We start from the raw sequence: 24,104 nt of genomic DNA on the forward strand, positions 1-24,104 counted from the left end.
TTGTACATTTTAATTTGTTGGGGTCATTAACTCTAAAACATGTAATGAGAAAGTAAAGAGTGAGCTGAAGAAGCAGAGAAACAGAATAACCTTTTAATAATGAACTGAAAAAAATCTAAAAACGAATAAACGCAATAAAGGAAATGAAAAAGATGAGTGGGCAGTATACAGTAACCACTAATCAGCCCGACTTGTCTGCATGTATAGCACACGTATTGTGTACTACAGGCACCCTTCTCTCTAAAACAAGCAGCAGATCCTTTGGGACCTGCAGACTGTGCAGTACATGGACTGTGTTATGTTTCCTGAGCCATTCTTGAGGAGTTTGTGATGTGGCAGGATGCACAGTCAAGCAAGGGGAGCCTGCTTCTCGTGTTACTATGGGAAAAACACAAGAAATAAATTACCACCAAAGCCTGTATATAAAAGATGGAAGTAGTCACCATGATGACAGGACTCTGCATTTTGAAGCATGAAAATTAAACATCATTTTGACATAAAACCATGTTTTAGTTGTCATCTAAAATCTTCAAGCTTGGTTAGCAAACTGCATTCAAAGATCCACGAGGGTGAAAACCTTTTTCGTTTGTCTTTATTTCTTTCGGTAACACTCTGAAAAGATCAAAAGCTTCATTTTCTTACCCCAGAGATTTCACCTTGATTACCACAGAAGAAATTATCCAATGAAAAGTTTTGTTTTACAGTTTGCAGTAATGACTACCTCTTGATTTATTTGGGAGTATTATAGTTAGATTATTCGTTAATTGCTTATCAACATTCATTTTATAAATAAGTGAACAGATTGTATTGATGTGAAATTGTTGTTTCATAGCAACCAGTTACTCTTGTCTCATTAGTTTTCTTTCCAGCACGGTTAATTAACTAACTGGAAAAGTGATGTGAAAGCGAGTGACTATTGGATTCACCATGAAGCTACGAACACAACTGGATACTTGTTGACAAACTAACTGTAGCAACATGTCTGCAGGAGGCGAAACATCCAAACAGTAAAAAACAAAAAAAAAAAACAGCCAACAAACTAATAAACAAATAAAAAACATTTTGATGTCAATTCTGGATATCATCAAAGCATTTTTTTAAAATTCCAGAAAGTTGATTGGGTCCAGTTGGACACTGCACATGAACAGGATCAACAGTCTGGCATTTCTTTCCTGAATAAACGGTGAATGGACAGATTCTTATTTAGTATTTCTATAAAGCACGCCTCATTCACACAAGCACTTTCTTCTATGCTTAAGTCCTTTCTATCTACCATTCACACGCACTCACACTCGCATGGATGCATCAGAGAGCAACTTGGGGTTCGTATCTTGCCCAAGGATAGTTGGCAGTGGAGCAGCCAGGGAACAAACTACCAACCTTCTGATAAGTAGGTGACCTGCACTATCTCCTGAGCTACAGCTACCCCAGTATGCATTATAACATCTTTTTTAAATTTACCAACTAACACTATATTATATATAGATTTATATATCTATATATAATCAATAACAATATTTCTATTTCCAGATATTACTAGATATTTTTGGTGATATCGAGAAAAAACATTACACAAAATTTTATGAGACTTTTTTTTTCTCTGATATTTTTATTAAATTGAAGCAACAGAGAAAAACAGATACACACAGAAATGTTAAACAACAAACACGTAGGTTTCACAATGATTGTTTGAACTGAAATAATAGAATACAGATTAATGACACGCTTACATATCTTGTAGTTGCTTTTATCAGTGTACCCCCTACCCATACCACATTTATGAGACTTTTTTATTAATTTTCTTTTTTACATATGATCTACAGACTTTTTGAATATTTTCAGTATTAATTAATTCAGTATTAAATATAAAATTGGGTATTGGGCAAATGCGCTATCCAAATGCTTTGTTAATTTCTAAATATTCTTCCTTTAAGCATCTTCTAAATACTTAATAGTTCTTTCTAATTATTCCAGTATTACAGCCTTTACTAAAAAGCAGTGTTTTGTGACATAGGAATAACAACAAACTGTGCTGCAGGGGAGTGTAGAACCACAGTCTTCAGTGATGAAGCATTAAATCCATATGGCTCTTGCTGGTAATTGTCAGCTAAGAGCAAGAAAATCTCTCTTCACGGCACTAATTACTGGCTTTTACTTTACTGACAGTCCATCAACATTTTCCTTCACTGTTTATTGGTGAAATATTGGTGATGTTTCAGTATCTGTTACTGGAAATAGTTAATGCTTTTCATTGTCCCGTCACACTAATCTATAATGTAATTTAATAAGTTAATAGGATTTTCTGTAAGAAAATCATTTTACTTATTAATCATTGATAGTGAGATGAAGTCACATAATATGTACAATATGATATGATCATTATAAAATGATCATCAATCTAGGTTAATTGTGGTTTATTCAAATCTATGTATTATTTTCGTAGGTTAAATATTATATTTTAATAACAAAATCTATTGTTCTTGTAAAGACCTAAAAACAGACAGCCTATGTCAGTGTTTTTTCTCAGTCAGCAAGCAGCTTCTACACCAAACACATAAAGGCTCCACACTCACTGCAGTACAGTGAACAAATAAACAGAGTTTCCTTAACACAGGGTTGTCCAGACATAACAGTATCAGCTTCACTGTTGTGTTATTATTGTGTTCTTGTGGCCACAGTCTGAAAAAGCATTTCAGCTGAAGAATTTCTTCACCCTCACCATGATCTATGCAATCTCAGGTAATCCTTAAAATGTTTCAAGTCAGCCTGTCTATGATTTGGTTGATTTTAGAGAGAGGTTAAAAGACACCTCAGTTAAATGCTTACATGTAAAAATTGTTCTGCAGTCAACAAAACAAGTTTTCTTTTTATTGAAGTGTTTTCAGAGTAAGGTTTAAAAATAGCAGTCCAAGCTACTTTGCCTGAAAGCAGAACAAGTTTGGTTGCACGCAGGGAGCCATCCTAGGCGTCCAGTTTCTTAAGATTTTTCTATGCTAATCTTAATTGGCTCATACTTTTCTTTTTTTTACTCAGAACACCTGCTGTCTACCTGCGTCTATCCTCTCCCATATCTGTTTGTGTATTTTCTTTCTCTTCATCTGGTTTAACCCTCTGAGGTCATCATAAGTAACACACCTGACCCTACCCCACCTTACGTGTTTGTATATGTGTAAGAATATTTATTTTATGTCCCCTGATTACCAAATCGTTAGAGAACAATTTCATAAAGACAAAAATTACGTATTCGGATTAACAATTAAAGCACTTTGGCTGTTTTGTATAGTTTTTCTGTCTCTGGTCCTTGAACTTGCAGACAGAAATAGCTTTGGCCCTGTGGTTTTTATCAGTGTTACAAACAAGCAGATTGCTGACTTACTTCCACATGCTTCTCAGAGCTGATACAAAAATATAAACAGCACCAGTCACACCTTATGGAAGCATATTCTTTACTCATCCAACATCTCTATATGTGACAAACAGTTTGTTAGGCTTAAGGTGTGTCGGTTAAGAAATTTGTTCAACACTGGGGCAAATTAAGAAGCTGAGACATGTCTAAGAGAAGTTGTTCATCGCCAAAATGCGTGTCAAGTTCACCATTGAAAGGCATGCTTCACCACTATTTTCCCCTCTGGATATTTGTTACTTTCAAAGATCATCTGACTGGCATAGATAATTATGCTGCTAGCTTGTTTTGGTCTCTTTTTTCCCCTTCTTTGAATGTTATTGCCCTGACATTTGAATGTTTGTGAAGACCAAAAGCAACAAAACTGCTGCAAAGCATGCCCCAGGGTTTCCACCCATGACTTCCCTTTCTTAAGAACCAAATATCTAGGACTGCTTTTTGCATTGTTGAACTTTATTTGAACTCCGATTTGAGATTCAAGGTTATACCAGGAAACTCTTGGATAATACTTCAGAGAAGATGCACAGTGTGGACAAAATTGCATTGTTTCATAGAGTGGAAAGCTGAGAGATAGCCAATTGATGAAAAAGATAAACTCTCTTTTCTTTTTGTATGTGTTTGTGTTACAGCTCTTTCTGCAGTCAGATTTTGACCGGGTGTATTACTGGAGGAATGTAGTCCCAAGTTTAAAAAAATTCAATGAAAGACCAACAAAGGGCATTTCAGTTTAGAAAAGTTCAGATAACATAGGTCCTTTTCACACCTCAAATTAGGAGACATTTGCAAAAGTCAGGTTGTGGTGTTCTTACACATTTGTCATTTTTTATATGTTGAAGAAACAGCTCTTCAGACATGTTCGCACTCTTAGAAATATTCTGTGTGGCTCTGGTTGCAAGATGCCTGATAGTTACAGTTATAGTTACAGTGAATGCACCAGACCAGCGGTCCCCAACCTCCAGGCAAACTTTTTATAGCTTTTTATCATAATTTTTTATTGTTTATATCATTAACTCAGATTCCCTGGGTCTTTTCCCGTGTGTTATGAATATATCTTCTTTTTTTTGGTACCGGTACTGGTTTTATTTTGTTGCATTTATCTGTGACACCTTAAGAGTTAGGTTTATCTCTTTGTGACCTATTTGTGCCATACATGTGAACTAGACTTGGTGTTTTCACTGCTGCAATTCTAGCCATACACATGTCTTTAGTGCATTTGTGATGGTCAATTTCCATTGAATCATTCCAGAGATGCTGGCAAAACAGTCAAGACCAATCAATTTTGAGAAAACATCTGCATTAATTATAAATTACTATGCTAGCTTAACTAGCATTAAAAAAAAAATCACTGAAAGTTGCAAAATTGTGCCTGAAAAAATGTAGCTACTGGAAGTCACTGAACAGAACTGCTCTGTTATGTTCATACTGTTTGTACGGTGCCTAACAAAAAACAGTATGCAATGACTGCAAATTCCACAAACCCATATTTCAATCACAAATGAACAGAGACAACATCAAATGTTTAAACTGAGACATTTCATGTAAAAATATAAGCTCATTTAAAATTTTATAGCAGACATTTCAAAAGTTGGGAAGAAAAGATGGAAGTGGTGATACTAAAAAGAACATTTCAAAAAAAAAAAAAAGATTTCAGAGGAACATTTTGCAACTAATTAGGTTGACTGGCATCGGGTCAGTAACACTGGGTCTACAAACAGCATCTTAGAGAGGCAGACGTTCATCAATGTGCAAAAAACTGCACCTACAAATTGTGAAACAATCTCAGAATCATTTCCTTAATTTTAATGGATTTTTTGCCTTTTGTTGTTAGCTTCGTTATATATCACTTGAGGTTTATTAGTTCCCTTTCGTGTTCCCATTCTGTTCCTTCAGTCTTGTCTCTTTGTGTCTTTCACCTGTTTTCCTGTTCATCTGTGCATCTTTCCTTTTTTTCTTTTGGCAATCATTAGTCTCTGTGTGTTGAGTTTTACTTCCATGTCACTTGTCTGCAGCTGTGTTCCCTATTGGTTTCCACTTCCCTCGTTATCTTTTGTATATATTGTTGCAGTCTCCTCCATTGTTGAATGTCCCTTTAAGCAGTCTGTTTCCAAATATTGTATTCTTACATTTAATGATTTCTGGAAACCTTGGATTCCCAGGCATGTGTTTGTTTATTCTCTGGTTTTCTGGACTTTGTAATCACCTTGTGTTTAAAGTTTTAAAGCCAGCTCCAGATTCACACGTCCTGCATCTGGGTCCACAAATTTACAAACACAGTGTAACACAGTAGCTACATCCATCATGTTGTATTGGCTCTAAAATTTATAACAATTGCATCCTAGTTGCTAAAATTTGTGTAAAATGTATCCAATCAATTCTTTTTAGTTTATGCATATCAATATATATAGTAAAAATATCCTGTGATATAGATATAATCACATGTTGTTATAGATAATACAGTCTTATATAACCTCTCTGTACTATAGACAGTAGTAGTTTGTGCACAGACAGACACAGACATGGGAGACTTGAAAGAGTGCATTTAAAAAAGAAGAAAATTTATGAAATACTGTTTCAGATGAGTTATGGAATCATGATTTGCCCCAAAGGTTTCAGAAGCATGAGTCACCTTTGTTAGTACTCATCTCTCCTGCGATGTTTTATCACTGAAATCACTCTTAGGCAGCACTGTGCTTAAAGCTGAAAATGGGGAAAAAAAGCCCAAAGAAAACTGAAGAGTGATGCAGCAATAACTATTTGATAAGATGTTGGGTGACTCATTGTTGATTAGTAGTTTTCAGGAGATAGGTTTTCCTCTGAGTCTCCTTTTTGGAAGTATGTGTGTGTCTGGATGTCAAGAAGGTAAACAGAGAACTGTAGATGTGAATCTGAGTATAGGCAGCACCTCTTATTTACCTTAGATGCTTTGCTGTTAAAACCTATCACTGCGGTAATCAAGAAAATGACTTCTTACATGTAAGTGTATCAATATCAGAGGTCCACAATAAACACAGTAAGAATCATCTCCCTGATGAAGAAAGAAAGATTATATTAGAATTACTTATATCCAGAGATGCCGAGCTAATGTACTCTGTTTAAAGCAGGATTTACTGTGGACCGCAAACCTGTGACAGTTGGCATATTTTGCCTCAGCAGCAGTTCAGCTGGGACATTGCAAACAACACACAGAGAACAACAAATCACAACAAAGGAAACAGCAATAAATAATTCAGCCAGAACTTGAAATTGCACACCATAACTGATATTTTGTTTTGTTTTTTTTTATCTGATTTTTTGACTTTTGTTAGTGTTAGCTCTGTGGTTGCTGCTTACATCCTTCAGGCTGCAGATCAATCTGAGCAAGCTCCAACAGTATCAATGTGGCCAGATGGACAGATTGTGGCTGACCTGGAATAGATGGTATGGGCAAAAGACGGTTGCAGGAAACGTCTGCATAGATATCAAGAAGAGGGCATATTAAAGGAAATTAAGCAGACCCCATCAAACAGCATCCACTTAAAACAAGACCAGTGTTGGTAAACATTGTGCTTTTGCAGCAACGATTAAAAAGCAGTTCATGAACTAATGCATTTGTCTTATCTTGGCATGGAATGTTGTGTGGCCTTAAAGAATTGAGAAAACTGCCATTGAATTTGAAAGTTGTGAAATTGGAGAAATAGGAGAGTTGAGATATGGGGGAAAAAATTCAGCAAACACCCGGCACAGGACTTGATAGATAGTTCTGGCCCTTGAGTTCATCCATTTTACTGCAGGGGTGTTGAACTCCAGGCCTCGAGGGCCGGTGTCCTGCAGGTTTTAGATATCACCCTGGGTCACCCAGGCCTCTGGAGAACTACAAGACATGTTAAGGAGGTTATTTAAATCAGCTGTGTTGGATCAAGGACACATCTAAAACCTGTAGGACACCAGCCCTCGAGGCCTGGAGTTCGACACCTGTGATCTACTGCCGGTGGAGGGGTGGATGTTAAGGAAGGGAAACAGGGGTAAAACAGTGCATTTTAAGTTTCCAAATTATTACGCACAGAATTTCAAAAGATTTTATAGGTTGTAGAGAATTGAAAATTGTCATTTGTTGAAGTTGCAGCATTAGTAGATCAATTTCACTTTCAATCAAAAACATCTTAGCAGGTCAAGTTACATGTGAACATAGGACCCCTTATTTGATAGCAGTTTTACAATTCTTGCATCCATGGAACTTGTAAGTTTTTGGAAAGTTTTGGAAAGTTGAATGTCTTTGCAGGATGTCAGAATAGCCTCCCAGAGCTGCTGTTTCGATGTGAACAGCCTCCCACCCTCATATTTCTTTCCTTGAGGATGCTCCAAAGGTTCTCAACAGGACAGAAGTCAGGGAAGAAGGGGGCCACACCATGAGTTCCTCTCCTTTTATGCCGATAGCAGCCAATGATGCAGAGGTATTCCTTGTAGCATGAGATGGTGCATTGTCTTGCATGAAGATGGTTGTGTTGCAGAAGGCACAGTTCTTCCCTTTTTACCATAGAAGAAAGTGGTCAGTCAGAAACTCCACATACTTTGCAGAGGTCATTTTCACACCTTCAGGGACCCTAAAGGGGCCGACCAGCTCTCTCCCTGTGATTTCGGCCCAAAACATGACTTCACCACCTCCTTGCTGACGACGCAGCCTTGTTGGGACATGGTGGCCGTCCACCAACCATCCTCCACTTCGTCCATCTGTACCATCCACGGTTGCACTGCACACATCAGTGAAGAAGTCTGTTTGAAAATTAGTCTTCATGTAGTTTTGGGCCCACTGCAGCCGTTTCTGCTTGTGAGCATTTGTTAGGGGTGGCCGAATAGAAGGTTTATGCACAACTGCAAGTCTCTGGAGGATCCTACACCTTGATGTTCGCAGGGCTCCAGAGGCACCAGCAGCTTCAAATACGTGTTTGCTGCTTTGTAATGGCCTTTTGGCAGCTGCTCTCTTAATCTGATGTATTTGTCTGGCAGAAACCTTCATCATTGTGCCTTTATCTGCACGAACCCATGTGAGCTCTGACTCAGCCACAAATCTCCTAACATTATGGTGATCACGCTTAAATTTTGGTGAAATATCTAAGGTTTTCATTACGTGTCCAAGGCATTCAACTATTGCACGCTTTTCAGCAGCAGAGAGATCCTTTTTCCTTCCTATATTGCTTGAAAATGGTGGTCTGCTTAATAATGTGGAACATCCTTCTTTAGTAGTTTTTCCTTTAATTGGGCTCACCTGGCAAACTAGTGATCATAGGTGTCCGAGATTGATTTCAGTGATACATAGAGTCCTGAGACACAATTCCATCCATGGGTTTAATTGAAAAACAACTTATTAATCTTTATGACACTTAAACACAATTTGCATAATAATTTGGAACGCGGTGTAGTGAACATCTGCAGACATCTGTAAAACACTCTCTCATGATTTGTCACTGCATTTCAATCAGTGGTGTTTGCGATCTTGTAAAAATTGATGGAATTAGGAACAAACTATCTGGAAAATATCTTATACAATACCGAGTTTCAATCTTATGTTTGCACATTTCAGTAAATCACTGCATCAATTTCCCATTTTCCAAGAAAAATATAAAGAAATGAATGGTGCTCAATACTTTTGCACAGTACTTCCACTTTTCTTGTGTCTACTTTCTCATTACCATACTTGATGATCTCTAACCTTGTTCTTTTGGTATACGCGTGTCTGTTGGCTTCTGTTCTTTCTCGCCTCAGGGGGTTGTTTGTTGTGCTTATTGCTGAATCCTGCGCGGCTGCTCGGTTCCATCAGGCGACATGCTCATGAGGAGACTGTTTCACAAAAAAAAGGGTTTAACCATTCATGCAATGAATGGAGCTGCATCCTCTGTTGCTAGTGTCACGTAGAGAATTACAGTCTTCGCAGACATACAAAGACTTACTTATATGATGGATTACATACCCAGTTTGCATCTACCTTTAGCATTCAGGCTGCTATGCTTAAAGCTCACGCTCTCTCTTTTATATAGTATCTACCCCACCCCTAAGAAAATACTGAACTCAGAGCTAACAGAAGATTCAGGGACTACAAATGTGACTTAGTGTAAGTTGTGCAATAGACTGCTTACTGCTCTTAATTAAGCTAATTTCAGATTTTCATTTTGGCAAACAAAAGGGGAATAACAATTCACATACAGAATTAATTTCTTTCTATTTATCAGTAAATACTGGTGCAGGCAGTGGAACAGTTTCTCTGACCTTGAGAACTTTTCCTGACAAGAAATGCTTCAGTGAGAATGCAGGCAATGTGAGGTTTTGATATGATGAAGTAACTGAAGTAATATCGCAGTCGACTGGTGCTCGAAATCCCTTATTGCAATCTATTTTTAATGAGGCGATTTCTGATGTTGCTTTTCCAAAAAGTCACATTTGTTTGGGGTGTTGTATTCATGTGTGTTACACATTATTCTCTCAGCAAACTGAGACACATTTACAAGAGGGAATAATGGATTGTATTAGAAGCAGGGTGACAGAAAAATTCAAGGAACAATTACAGTACCGGTCAAGGTGGCTGGGCCATCAAAATGTGACCAAGACAGAGTTCACTGTCACATTTATAGCAACAGCCCAAATGGATTCTTTAAACCAGGGGTGTCGAACTCCAGGCCTCGAGGGCCGGTGTCCTGCAGGTTTTAGATTTCACCCTGGGTCAGCACACCTAAATCAAATGATTAGTACATTACCAGGCCTCTGGAGAACTTCAAGACATGTTGAGGAGGTCATTTGGCCATTTAAATCAGCTGTGTTGGATCAAGGACACATCTAAAATCTGCAGGACAATCTGCCTGGAGTTCAACACCTGTGCTTTAAACAATGGCAACAATTGTCCCAAATTCATTTTTGTTCAAATTTGAGAACAAACTGGACAGAGATGGGATGGAAAGGAGTGGTTTTATTTGTGAATGTTAGCATGGATTTTCATTGGCGCTGAGAGTTTTAGGCAAACTGCAGACTGTCAGTCTCAAATAGTCCAATAATTTCTTTCTTTCTGCAATTCAGAGGGATATCTTTGGAAGACGGCCAAACTCTTTGACCTGGCTTATATTGGGGGGCTGGGGTTGTCCTCCTGTCAGCCAGATGACAGTTGTGCTCCATGGTTCTGAGAAGAGCTGCTTTGGTGTTTCCAGATATGGCAGCAACAGCAAAGATGGTTGCTTGTGACATTATTTATTTTTCTTGGATGGGAATAGTGTAGGCTAATAACCTACTGAGGTTTCAAAAGGTGATGTGATGGGACAAGGAAGTTAATGTTCTGTGAGGGTATTGAACCCAGGCTAAAGGGGAGCTCCAAGAGAGACGCAGTGCCGCCTTGAGCTCTTGATTAGCTCTTTCGGTCTACCATTGTGGGTGGTATGTGTGTTTGTGTATGGAGGACTGCGGCAAAGTGGTCTGGTGACTCAGTGGGAGGCATTTGAGGGGTCTTAGCATTTATGTATTGAACTGTGTTAAACATTTGGTGTAGGCTTTGGTGAGTGGAACATATTTTTTCAACCAGGGAAGCCAAAATCTGGTCATGTAGACCTAATAGAAGGAATGCGTCTGCAGGGTCCGGAGGCTGGCCAGATTATTCTGTCATATTTAAGTGTTATCTGGACCCAATAAGCATAGTCAGACTGCTGACTAGCGCTTTAAACCATTTATTGAACAGAAGAGAAGCTGTATCAAAAAACAGGTTAATGACTCAGGAGGGTGAGTTCATTATGGCAGTGGGGCAGGAGACGAGCGATAGACTCAATAGAGGCCAAGGTGGGTTTGAAAGTAATCCAAAGGGTAGCTCAAAAAAAGAGTGGCTCACTTGACATTTCTTGGAACTGCTGATTTGGAGGGGCTGTTGTCAGTGAGGTGGGTGTTGGAGGCAGAGTTGATGACTTGGTGGAGCGCGCAGGCAGGTCTGTAGCAGTTTTCTTGATTGGCAGTCAGTTTTAGAAAAGACAATTCAACTGCACAGATGACTCCGTGAAGAAAATATGAGTCAAGGTACAGCGGAGCTGAAATAGGAGATGATGCTAGAGCAGAAAAGGATTTAAATGAACAAAAAGCACGAACACTAAGAACACGGAAGGCCTAATTAATACTGTGCGATACTCTTATTGATATGATACCAAGTAAATACAGGGTCAGTATGGCTGATACTGATACTTTTAACTTTTAAAGGCAGCTTATGTAGGGGAGAGCAGTGTGTACATACGAGATGACTCATCAATTTGCTAATTCTGAATGCATTTTATGACCACTAAATCATTGTGATTTTTACTTTCCAAAGTAATTAGTTAACACAACAAAGCACATTTTCAGCTTTTCATTTTGTTTTGGGGTTTCTTTAGACCTGGAGCGTGAATGTGTCTGTCTCTAAAACACTTTGGGTCAACTTCTGTTGATTAAATGTGCTATAGACTATAAATAAAATAGACGTGACAGTCAAGGCAAAGACATTTCATAGTGCATGTTTGAGGTACATTTTTTCATTCCTCTCATCCAAAAAAAAATTAACACAATTCCTTGAGCTACATCCTGAACTTATAAAAAAATTAAAAAGTATCAAACCTATCTCACTACTATCGACCTGATACCAACACTAGTGTTTGTATCGATACTATCGATATTTAGCTCGATCCACCCGCCTCTATAAATTACCACTATATTGGTGACAACAATTTCGCAGAGGGCAGTAACGCACGGTCACTTCTTACATATCTGGAGGTGAAGACAGTGCAACACAGATGTGGAAGGAACTCCCAATAGAAAGCAGCTTCGCCTGCAGAGAGCCTGAAGGAACACCAGCCCACATCTCCACCTGTGAACAAGAGAGAGGGAGCAAAAGCAGGGAAACCCCCCAAAAAGAAAACACATGCCTGTCTGGACCATAACAAATAGATCTAAATGACTAAGTGAAATTTGGAAGGTGTCATTCACAAACAGGAACTTGTCTACTAGAGGTTGCTGTAATGTTCAAATAATGAAGAGGAATGGATTGAAATCTGGTAAATGGACTAGTTTTTATATAGCGCTTTTTTACTCTACCTGAACACTCAAAGCGCTTTGAAATCTGGTCATTGGACAGATCATTTGAGTTTTGAGTATAGTGAAGTTAGTGTCATGTTCAAGTGTCTAAAGTGTACCAACAAAATATCCCCCACGCCATTATAGCACCACCACCAGCCTCACTGTTCATTCAGATTCGATTTAAGCATTTTTGTTTTTTTATGCCAAACTTGGTCCCTATGATCTGAATGTTGCAGCAGAAATTAAGACTCAGCAGACCACGCAATGTTTTTCTTCTTCTATGGTCCAATAATGGTTAGTTAATTAAATGGTAAATGGCCTGTATTTGTATAGCGCTTTCAGGACCCCAAAGTGCTTTACACATCCAGTCATCCACCCATTCACACACACATTCACACACTGGTGATGGCAAGCTATATTGTAGCCACAGCCACCCTGGGGCGCACTGACAGAGGCGAGGCTGCCAAACACTGGTGCCACCGGGCCCTCTGACCACCACCAGTAGGCAACGGGTGAAGTGTCTTGCCCAAGGACACAATGAACGAGACTGTCCAAGCCGGGGCTCGAACCGTCAACCTTCCAATTACGAGGCGAACTTCCAAGTCTTGAGCCACAATCTTTGCCTAAGTTTCCCACTCTTAGTCATCAGCAGTGGCACCCAGTGGGCCTTTTGCAGCCATAGCCTTGCCTGGTTCTAGGTTGGACATGTCGTGGTTGTAACAAGTGGTTATTTGAGTTTCTGTTGCTTTCCTCTCTCTATTCTTTTACCTCTGACACCAGCGGAGGATTTTCACCCAGAGAACTGCTGGTCACTGCTCACATTATTTTGGACCATTCTGTATGAATCCTAGATGGTTGTGTGGGAAGATCCCAGTAGATCAGCAGTTTCTGAAGTATTCAGACCAACCCCTCTGGCATGAGAACCACTCACCATAGTCAGAGTCGCTTAAATCACCTTTCTTCCTCATTGTGATTACTACAGCCATCAGAAGGTTCTGTGTAGAACTCTCAAATAAAAAGAGGTCCAGCATAAACACCACCAGGAGGTTTCCATGTGACACGTCTTCTGCTATATAGCCTAAGACCCTGCTTCATATGATTTGAAGACGGTGGTCAAATGCTTTTAGGAAAGTTTTCTTTAGAGCTGATAGTAAATCTCCACCTTTGTAACTTCCAATTTCTTGAAATCCTTATCAGGACTTGAGAACAGGATGTTCTAAATGTTCCCTGCCTCGAAATTTAACTTTCTGTAAGCCATGTAGCACCCTTGCTTGTCGTGATAGTTGATGTTAGCTGCTTATTCTTTTCTTTTACATATAACATGATGCTTCATAAATTTGTTATGTACACTGGTCATTGCAAGAGGCAAAACAAGCACTGTTTTACAAAAAATATTGGTTCCTGACTTTAATGTGAATGTAATTTCAGTCTATATGTTTTCTGCTCTGTCATACTGCACTCACGCAAAGTTTCTGAATAAGAGCATTGGACAAAACACTTAAAATGTAAATGCGATCTTTCTACATGGCTGGCAGGCATCTCTGATATCAGTGGAATTGCCTCTTTGTAAGTGTACAATTCTACATTTGACATTTTTTTCCTTAACAACAGAGTTAAGCTGACTCGCAGCTGAAAGACCATAACCATTATGGTACCATAACAAAGTGGAATTGTAGGGAGACTTGTGTTTCAAAAAGCACTGATAATGAAAGGTTCCCTGCCTGTAGCAGGTAACCATGGTGTTTCCACTTCCCAGACACATTAAGCTCTTGTTGGTGACGTGGTGGAGACTCAGGCAGAGAGCTGAACAAGGTGTTCTCACCTCTGCGCTCTCTGCTCTTCTTGACCTTCATTAAAATGCCATGGCCTGTAGCAATTAATGCCACCAGGGCACCTGAAATAATGTGAGGCAGATTAACCTCGGGATCAAATGACCAAAAGGCAGTTGGTTTAAGCAACTGCTTGACACTTGTAGAGTTACTATCCATCTTGTATGTGAATACTAACGAGGGACTACCTTGATAGTGTTATGAATTATGGATGATACATGTTATATAACCAGCTTTGTGTGAAAATGAAAGACAACCTATAGAGAAATAGCTGCTCATTCACAGCAGTCTCTTTGCATAGACAATCATATGATTAGAAAATAACTTTCTAGCTCTAATTATTGTTGTTTTTTGCCATTATAATTTATTCTCTCGTTCCAGTCAAAAATACATGCCCTCATTTCCAATGTGATGCAAAATCAGATTTCAAACTGTAACATATAAAATGTAGGTAGAGAATACAATAGAATAAAAATGAAACTGCTTTGTTGCACTGTTATGGTTTTGATTCATCTGCCTTGTTTACCGACGCAGCAGGTGGTCGTTTAACTTCCTAATATCCATCACGTAGCACATCTAGGGTGAAGTTTAGGTTTTGTTTTATGTTTTAAATGCTCACGTTTTCAGAAAGTTCATGTTATGAATAAAGTCTCTTACATTTTGGCATGCAGTTTTTCTGTTGAAAAATGTTCCTATTGGATGTTCCAAACAGGGAAAATCTCCATTGAAAATGGCGGACATTACCAAACCCTGGCCCTAGCCGTACCTTTGATGAGTCAGCAGTGATCTGGTTTACGTGGAAGAGGATAAAGTAAAAAATGTCTGATAAACCAGAACAGCACTAACAAAGTTTGTAACTACTTTAGTTGTTGTACTATATGTACAATATGACATAATACATGGTTACATTGTAACCTTGGTTCTCTTGGAGAACTCCCTTATATTTTCTATACATAAATGATCAGAGACGGGCAGTAACGCGTTACAGTAACGCATACTTTTTTCAAGTAACGAGTAATGTAAGGGATTACTATGCAAAAAAGTAATTAGATTACTGTTACTTTCCTGTAAGCACGCTGCATTACTGCGTTACTAAACCGTCGTGATTTTGTGAGAGTGTCTCATGACAATGACGTAAGCACGTGCGACGCCCGTGGCAGCAACAGATGTGTGCAGATCAACAATGGATAATATGGAGTGCAGGAGAGAGTATGACTGTGCAGAATCTTTTATTTTATTTATTTTCTGCTGTGTTTTACTTGCATCTATTTGAAAGCGTGTAAACACAAAACATTATTTTATATGCTGGAATATGCAGAAAATAGGTTTAAATGTTAAACAAATTTCTTCAAGTCAAAGACAGTTATTAGAATTTAATGTTTGCTTAATGCAATGTGCATAAAGCTAAAAGAGGCTTTCCATTTGATTCAATTTTAAATGAAGAATTATGCAGAAAAAAGTAGAGTTGGGATGACGGGTCTATTACTTTATGACAGGTTGTGTGTCATGTTTTTAAAAAGTAACTAAGTAACCAATTACTTTTGAAAACAAGTAATCAGTAAAGTAACAGGATTACTTTTTTGGAGAAGTAATCAGTAATTAGTAACTAATTACTTTTTCAAGTAACTTGGCCAACACTGTAAATGATATGCCCTTTTACATATTGGAATATGTAAGCGATGTATAATGAGTATAATGAGTATAGAAAGAGCCTTAATGTGGTGCACACTGCTGTTAAACACTTGAATCTAAAATTTCCTATAGGTCTTCATGTGACTGTGAAGGCCATTGCATATAATACATTTTAAAACTCCTCAAAGGTTTCAGTGACCTCTTGGGATCTTTTAACTGATCAATTTCCAAGCAGCTGACAGGGTTTAAGCATCACAGTTAAAAGACAGTTTTGGGACTGTTGTCCTCTGTCAAAATGTTATTCATTTTAAGTGATCCTAAGAATATTTTCTATAAACTTTAACTCTGATATTTTATTTTAATTTTATTTTTACCCATGAATATTTAATGCTCCTGACAAACACTTTCCAGATTTGTGTTATTTGAAGGATTACGTTTGACTCACGAGCAGATCAGAGACTGACAATTCTTTCAGGGTGTAGGTTGGTGGTTAATTCATTAAGCCAGTCTACGACTGTGGGATGGTCCCTTTTCTTCCCATACAGGAAGAATTATAATAATAGAATGATATAATAATTGGATTTAGGCAGCCAGCTGTGTCAGTTTCGAGTTTAAGCAACAATGACTCACACTCACAGAGACCTATGGATTCACATTGTGGGTGTGTGCAGACACTCAAAAGAAGTCATAGTAAAGTGGATTGAATCCAAACAAAGGTTGAGTCATCCAAATTTATCACGAAAGCTGCTTTGGTATATTCAGAAGTGTGTAAAACATAAGAAGCAGTTTGGAGGTGAGTGTGCTGAGCAACAGGGGGTGTGATATATTTGTTCGCTTATAGATTGAATTTTGAGATTGTTTCAAAAGACATTTACATTTTTTTAAAGGGTTATACGCAACTCTTTTGTGTATATATTTAATGCAGTGATATACATCGTTGTATCTGTCTCATATTTGTCGTGAAACTGAATGAAAATGAAAAACACTGTTTTGGTAGATGATTGAGTCATACTAACATACTCCCAATAATATGTTTTATTGTCATCTAGATCACTGTATATATTGGGATGATTTGTACCTTATGAAGATCAGACTACTTCTGTACCCTAATGCAGGGGTGCAAATATGCACCTTTGTAAGTTATGTACTGATGTCATTACTGATTTCTATTCATTCACACTAGGAAATGAGCTGGTATTTGTGTAGTGCTTTTCTAGACTCCTTGACCTTTTATATTAGTGCTAAACCTTAGTACTGCTACGCTGCTGATTTACATGACATTTACAGAATGCAACCTGTCAGAAAGCATTATATGCTTTTATTTAGCTTGAATAAACAGTAAAATTTGAAAAACATTTTTTTTGTTTTGGCTCCTGATATTGAACCTTAAAATCTAGAAGAAAGTGTGCAAATATGATTTAGTTATTAATGTTCTTTTCCTTATAGCACTAACTTACTTCAACAGTCTCAGACGAAGATTTTATAGAGAGAAAACCAAACATCCTTATGAAGCAAGAGTAAAACAGTTGGCATTTTGTTAGCACATCCAATTCCAGGGGCAGAGAGAGGCAGACTTACATAACAGAGACACACAACGCTAACAGCATGCAGTTTTTAGAGTGTAAATATGCAGAGAGCATAGAAGAGAGATGCTGTGTGCATCGTGATGCCTATAGCGGCATAACTGAAGTGCTCTTCAGGGTCACCGGTCCTAACTTTAGGTTGTATCAAAAAGATAACTTAGAAAACCTTTTTTTTTAAAGACAGGCTGTGTGATTTCTAAACTCAAACTGAAGTTTTGAAGGTTACAGTGAGGAGATTAGGGCCAAATAGAACCTTTGAATAGAAGGTTTTCAAGATCATGTATATTTTATATATTATTTGTCACCGATAATAGTCACTCATTTCAAATGTTTTAAACTGGTAAAAGGTTTGGGCTGGAGGCAGATTTGCTCTTGTAAAAGATGCAAAATGCAGTAATATGCAATGCCTTCTTTGAAAAACAATTTATACAATGAAATGTCAAGCATAAGCAAAGATGTGGTTTCTGACACTTCATGTTATTTAGCACCGGGTTTGCTGTTTGACAAGCCAGTGTGATTTGATCAGCACTCTCAACAACTCCTTTAATTTCAGATAAAAAGCCACTTGAAATGTACACTAACACGCTGCCTCGATGCATACTGTGAAACATGGATGGAAATGCACCATAGTGCCACGGCACTTGGTACACACATTAAAGTTCTGTATTATTTCTTTATTGTGGGAATTTTTAATTTGCTTGTTGCTTTATGGACCAGTATCTGCAAATCTAATTACATTTCCCCCCCATGAGAAAAGCGCTGTGGCGTTAATTAGCAAAACTGAACTAAGATGTCGAACAGTACACCTGCTGAACATCAGCACCCTGACAGCAAAGGCTCACAGAGACAATAGCATGGCTGGTGATTCGCAGACTAATTTCATCGTGGCTTGGTTGTAGAAAAAGGATGTAACATGAAAGCGCACTGATCTGCAGCTTTTACCTCCTCCCACTCCAGACGACACTGACGCGACTTTCAGGAGGCACTTTTGTGTCGTCGTGTTATCAAACTTCCCACTACGGTTTGTTCAAACATTTCAAGACTGAGTCAACAGATGTGCAGTGATACAGAAAACGTGTTCATACTGAAATATTCTAGGAGAGACGCTAAGATCACACACAGAATACTGAGCTTCTTTGTTCTTCTTTTAACATGTTAGCAGATGTTCCTCGTGTACCCTGTTTATGGAAATGCTTTAAAATAGAAAGTGTGCTCCTGTTACTAAAGCAATGCAATCAGCTGCTACATAGGTTATTGCAACCCTGAAATTTTAAAACGTTTTAACGGATTCCTGTCTAGGAGATAATTTCTCAAAGATATTTTAATGAGTCATATCAAATCAACATTTTGCAAATATGCAGCATCTCACTGAATGGATTGTGAGTTCGTCTACGTTTCAGAGTCACTTTGTGCTCCAGGCTGATAAGGCCGGTGTGTTTTACAAACAAATCCCGCCTGCTGCAGCTCCAGTCTCGTCTTCCTCCCCTTGAGAAGTCCTGCAGAAACACAACCCTCCTTTTTCATAACACGTCTTAATATTTAATATTAGCGTGACCGGGCTCCTGTCCTATGCTTTTATCATTCATTAAAGTACGATTCTCTTTCTGCTGTGCTGCGCACAAACACATGCATTCACCTGTGCACACATGAGCACAAAGCACCTGTGCATGGCACAGGCTCAGCGTGGCAGAGCAAATATGTCTGTTCCCAAGACAACGAGAGATAATAGAGTCATTATAACAGGACAAACAGATTACACAGTGCAATGCTGTCACGGACTCCACACAGCCCATCAGCAACATCAAAGAAATACTTTAAGACAGTTGGATAGTTTATCCGACATTTCACAACTTTTTTTTTTTCGAGCTTGGAAATGGTTTTCGTGTGTGTCAGGAGTTACGCAGCAGGGACAAACTAGAAAAACGATAAGCTTTCCTGGATGCATCGTCTTATCAGTCCAAGATAGACGGCACCCAAGTGGATATTATTTGATACAATAAATGTCAGAGATGATTACTTTTACAAGTTAATATCCACTCTGTAGGTCTGTAGGTCATCTCTCTGAATCCCTGTAAAGCCCTGTTAATCTTCTGTTTATTGCCTTGGAAATGCAAGGACACTAATGAATGCTGGAGCAACGAGAGCTCCGACTGACAGGACATCACTGTGGATATGATTTTATTGCTTTTTGCTTTTTTTCCCAAAATGACTGCTCTCCGGGGGTCTAAGTGTTAATATCATTAGTCTTATCACTAACAGGTCCACGTTTTTAATAGTACATTGCTTTCACCATCAGACTGACATTTAGGTGCTTATCTGTCCAGATTTAAATAATAAAAAAAGGAGAATCCACACGAGCCTTGTTGGCAGAAGTTGAACCAATACCTATCACACTTCAACAAGCCTGTGACAGGAAGCTCAAATGACTGAACAGAAGTAGTTTTTAGTTGGCATAATGTCTTCGAGTGCAGCCCATAATGCTGAAGGATCATCTGTGGACGACATTTGTGGTAATATACATACTCTGTCGAGTTGTAATCAAATGAAAGCTGTCACTTCTTCACAGCTGCTGCTGTAATTCATTACGTCCTAATTACTCGCTGAGAACAAATTTAAGCAATAAGAATCAATATCAATTAATTTGCTAATTTTGAGCAAGATTGGAAAAAGACAGATGGCTGGGTATACAAATCTGTCCTGAGATGTAATTAGAGTTGCCTAAGACTTTTGAGATGCCACAGGCATGTTTTTGCTATATTTTCCACATGACATTAACCCTGAAAAATATTTTTTCTCCTGCAATAATTAGTAAATAATATATGTATATGTATATGTATATAATAATCGCATGATTAAGCAGTTGCAGATCTGCATGATATATATTTGAATTAATACTATACCTGTGTCGAAATAAGTCTGCAGTAAAATTTATTTTCCTTTTTTTAAACGTATCTTTTTGTAGTCCATATTTAAAGTAATCACTGCTCATTGTTCAACAGATTCAGTCGGCTCATTTGCAGCAACACTTTATGCACACTCTTCCAACTTCACGGAAAGAATTTTCAAATAAGCTGTGCTGCAATGCAAAACAAACACCTACGCTCAGTGTTTTTACCCAAGTTTCCTGCTTCTAGATTTTACTCAGGAAGCTCAAATCCTTTTAAAGACGGAAATTCGAAATACTGGACTTTTATTTAACTAACAATACTGCCCCCACTTCCGTTTCATCATTAATGCCATTTAAGTTGGGAGGGGGATTAAATCGATTTAACCTGTTAAAACAATTTAAGCTGTCATAAAGTGAGAGGCTGTTGTCTGTTTCCTGTGAGTTTCACAATAGTCAGTAATACACATTCTTAAAGTGAAATTTATTGTAAGCAGTACTTTATTTTGAAAGAAGAAGCATGGCTGGTCTGGGCTCTCTGCAGTAAGGTTATGTTTAGGTGTGGTCTGTTGTTGTGCTGCAACATTATAGTACATCCTGCTTAGGGATGGGTATCGTTTAGGTTTTATCCGATACCGGTGCCAAATCGGTACTTTTGAAACGGTGCCGGTGCTCAAACGGTGCTCAAACCGGTGCTTAAAGAATGGAGAACACAAAATTGGTCCAAAAACCTCTCATGTTCAGCTGGTTTTTTGTAAAAAGATAACAATGTTAGCCTTTTCTGCAGCTATGGGGCATATATGGCATCACTCTTGGCTGGAAGCAGTGCTTAAACAATGGAAAAAACACAAACTTTATCCAAAACCTCTCATGTTTAGCTGTTTTCCACTTTTTCTTTGGTCATTTTAGCCTTTTTGGCCAGGGTGAAGGGAGTATCTGCCATCAAACAAGAAGACAGACGCATGTAGCTATGATGAGGTTTGTTAGTTCACTTTACATGCATTAATGTAATAACGTGGTTAGCCTACTCAACGTAAATTACACACGAACATTAAGCTACTCACGCAGAGAAGAACGGCTGCTGCTGCATCATCATCCGTCATCATTTCTGCTACACTGGCAGGGCTAGGGGCCAGGACTCTCCTCTTCGGGGTTTTTGGGGGATATTGCTAACTCCGGGTTTTTGGGGGATATTGCTAACTCCGGGTCAGATAACAGGCAATCCACGCACAGTAGATGCGCTCGGTGTGAGGTCTCGCAGCAAGCTATCATACGCTATGCATCGCCAGGTGTTTCATCGGATTTGAGGTGTTACCTCCTTTGACAGTATCACAGTATCACCTTAAAGCACTTGTTGCAGGCTGCTGAGTTTGCATATTTTGCTGTGAAGTACAGCCAGACTTTTGACCGCTTCGCCTTGGACATTTTAATCTGTAGCTCTGCTCTAAAAGTACGTACCTGGACCCGCCTACTATCCTCGGAAACGTAAAATGATTGGCTAGAAGTGTATCACAGCTCAGGAAAAAAAAAGCACCGAAATAAAGCACCGAAATGTGCGCTGCTTTTCGGTCTGGTTACTACTGTTTATGTCAGAAGGACACCGGTACCCATCCCTAATCCTGCTGCATATCGTGTGGGGAGCCAACACTTTTGCACTGTATGAGTTTGATTATCAGGCTCGGGGCGAATTGAAAAATCAAGATTAATGTATATATTATTTTGTTTAGTTATGGGAAAAGGGTTTGATTTCCCCCCAACTTTAGTTTACTCTCTCATTAATGAACAAGCAGCAGATCTCAGACGTCTCTGTGAAAAATTAGACAGCCACTTTAATGCCAGTGCTTGGCACCAGATATGATCTGTAATTGCTCTTTTGTCGCAGATACCGACAAAGCTGATGTGGATACTAATCCTCGCGTCGATTGCTATTACTTTTATTGTATCATCAAGAAGATCTATCACTGCTTCAAGCTGCTTAAGTCAAATGACACATACTGTAAGTGTGTCATGTAAGTGTAATCAGACAAGACGAATATGCAGGATTTCTGGTTTTAATCTCAAGCGGGGAAATTTGATGTGTATAACATATTATTGGGTTGAGTGGTTATATATTATTTTAGATTATTTAAAGCAAACTTAAACCTGTGTAATCAAGTTTGTGTTTTGTTTTTTGTTGTAAGGCAGGAGCACTTGTGGCTGTGGAACAGATTGGCAAATATCTGCTTGTTTGCATGTTTGGATTTATTTACGGTTGCATTGTTTTGCTAGTATCCACATCGCTTTTTCTCACATTTTGGTCTTCATCTTCTTATTAATTATTTAATTTATTTATTTATTAATTTGTATGGCTCAGTGCTCCACTTTGCCAACCCACTTGCTGTGGAATTTTTTAGATTGTACCCAAAAAAGCTACATAAAAGAGCGGTTGAAGCTAGAGTATGCTAACAATAAAACCGAAATAATAAACTAAAAAAAACCCCCAAAAGATACATAAATCCAATGAGAGCTATTGATTGGTTGAGAACCATAAATCAAACTAATCAGCTAGGTTAGCAAGGTGTTTTCATAAACTCACTGTAATAATAAATGCAATGCGAATTTTAGCTAGCAAAGATAGGCTAGGCTTAGAATAGGCTTAAAACATGCTGACGCTTGATAAAGCATAACTGAATAAATAATTAAAGAATGACATATTAAAAAATTTACCACCAGCAGTGGTCTTATCAATTGGCATTTGAAACCAAGAATATTTGCTGTGAACCTGTTTATTTCTGGTGTAAAAGTGATCATTTTGCCAGAGGGATCGGTTGTCATTAGCTCCCTTTTGGAGTTAGCCTCAGTTTGAAGAACTTTAACTTTCAGCACCATACTGGCTGTTTTTTATAGCATGGGAGGTTGCTGTTTAGTGATAATTTAATTCTAATTTCTTAAGTGCACTCGGCTCCTTTCATATTACGCGCAAAAATAATAACAGTGCAGTTTGGAAAAAAAAAATTCAACCACTTAAACTCTGCCATAGGATAAGGCAACATTTGAAATCTTGCTTAATGCATTTCTTTAAAGTCCACTAATGAAACCTCAGGTCAGGAACACACATTGCATATGGAAATATAAATGCTTCGATTGCAAATCAGATTGATCCAGCCAAGTTTGCTTTCAGCCTTAGCTAAACACATGCCTGTGTGGGTGGACGGGCATATGGGAAAAGACAGAATCACAATTCAAATTCAAAACACAGAACATTAAATGTTTTTTTATGTATACAGTACACCAAAAATATTATGTCTCTGTTTGAAGGTCAGTTGTTGAAGCGATACACATGCCAACTGATGGTGGGTGTATCTTGGCTAGGACTTTGGTGTTTAATACTTGCAGCTAAAGGCTTTGCTAGAGGAGAGATAATCAATATGACGCTCTACAAGTTTCATTCATATTGCAGTCTATGAAGTAACATTCAATTACACTTCATTTAGAAACCCAGTTGAATATGGTGTATCAATCCTATTGTTTGCCCCACAGGTTGATTTCCAATAGTCTGTTTGTGTGTGAGTCAGCAGCTTGTGGTCTAAAGATAAAGTCTAATTAAGCTAAAAGCTTCACTGGCTCCCCCATGACTCTTTTCCAATCCTTCCTCCAAACTGTTTTACCTCGCCGGAAACTTCAGACTAATTGGACGTCCCTCCTGCCATAATCTTTGAGCCCAAATAAGATTAATGAGCAGACGCATT

At 38.4% G+C, this 24,104-nt stretch overlaps 1 protein-coding gene across 1 annotated transcript in view; it reads left to right on the plus strand.

Moving 5' to 3' along the window:
• Window positions 1-24,104, plus strand: part of kcnk9 (potassium channel, subfamily K, member 9) — a 51,025-nt gene that overhangs the window by 19,445 nt on the left and 7,476 nt on the right. The window lies entirely within an intron of this gene.

Source organism: Mchenga conophoros, linkage group LG22 (assembly GCF_057382185.1).
Source record: "Mchenga conophoros isolate Kocher_MC1m ecotype Shallow Benthic linkage group LG22, M_conophoros_male_GT1.1, whole genome shotgun sequence".
NCBI lineage: Eukaryota > Metazoa > Chordata > Actinopteri > Cichliformes > Cichlidae > Mchenga > Mchenga conophoros.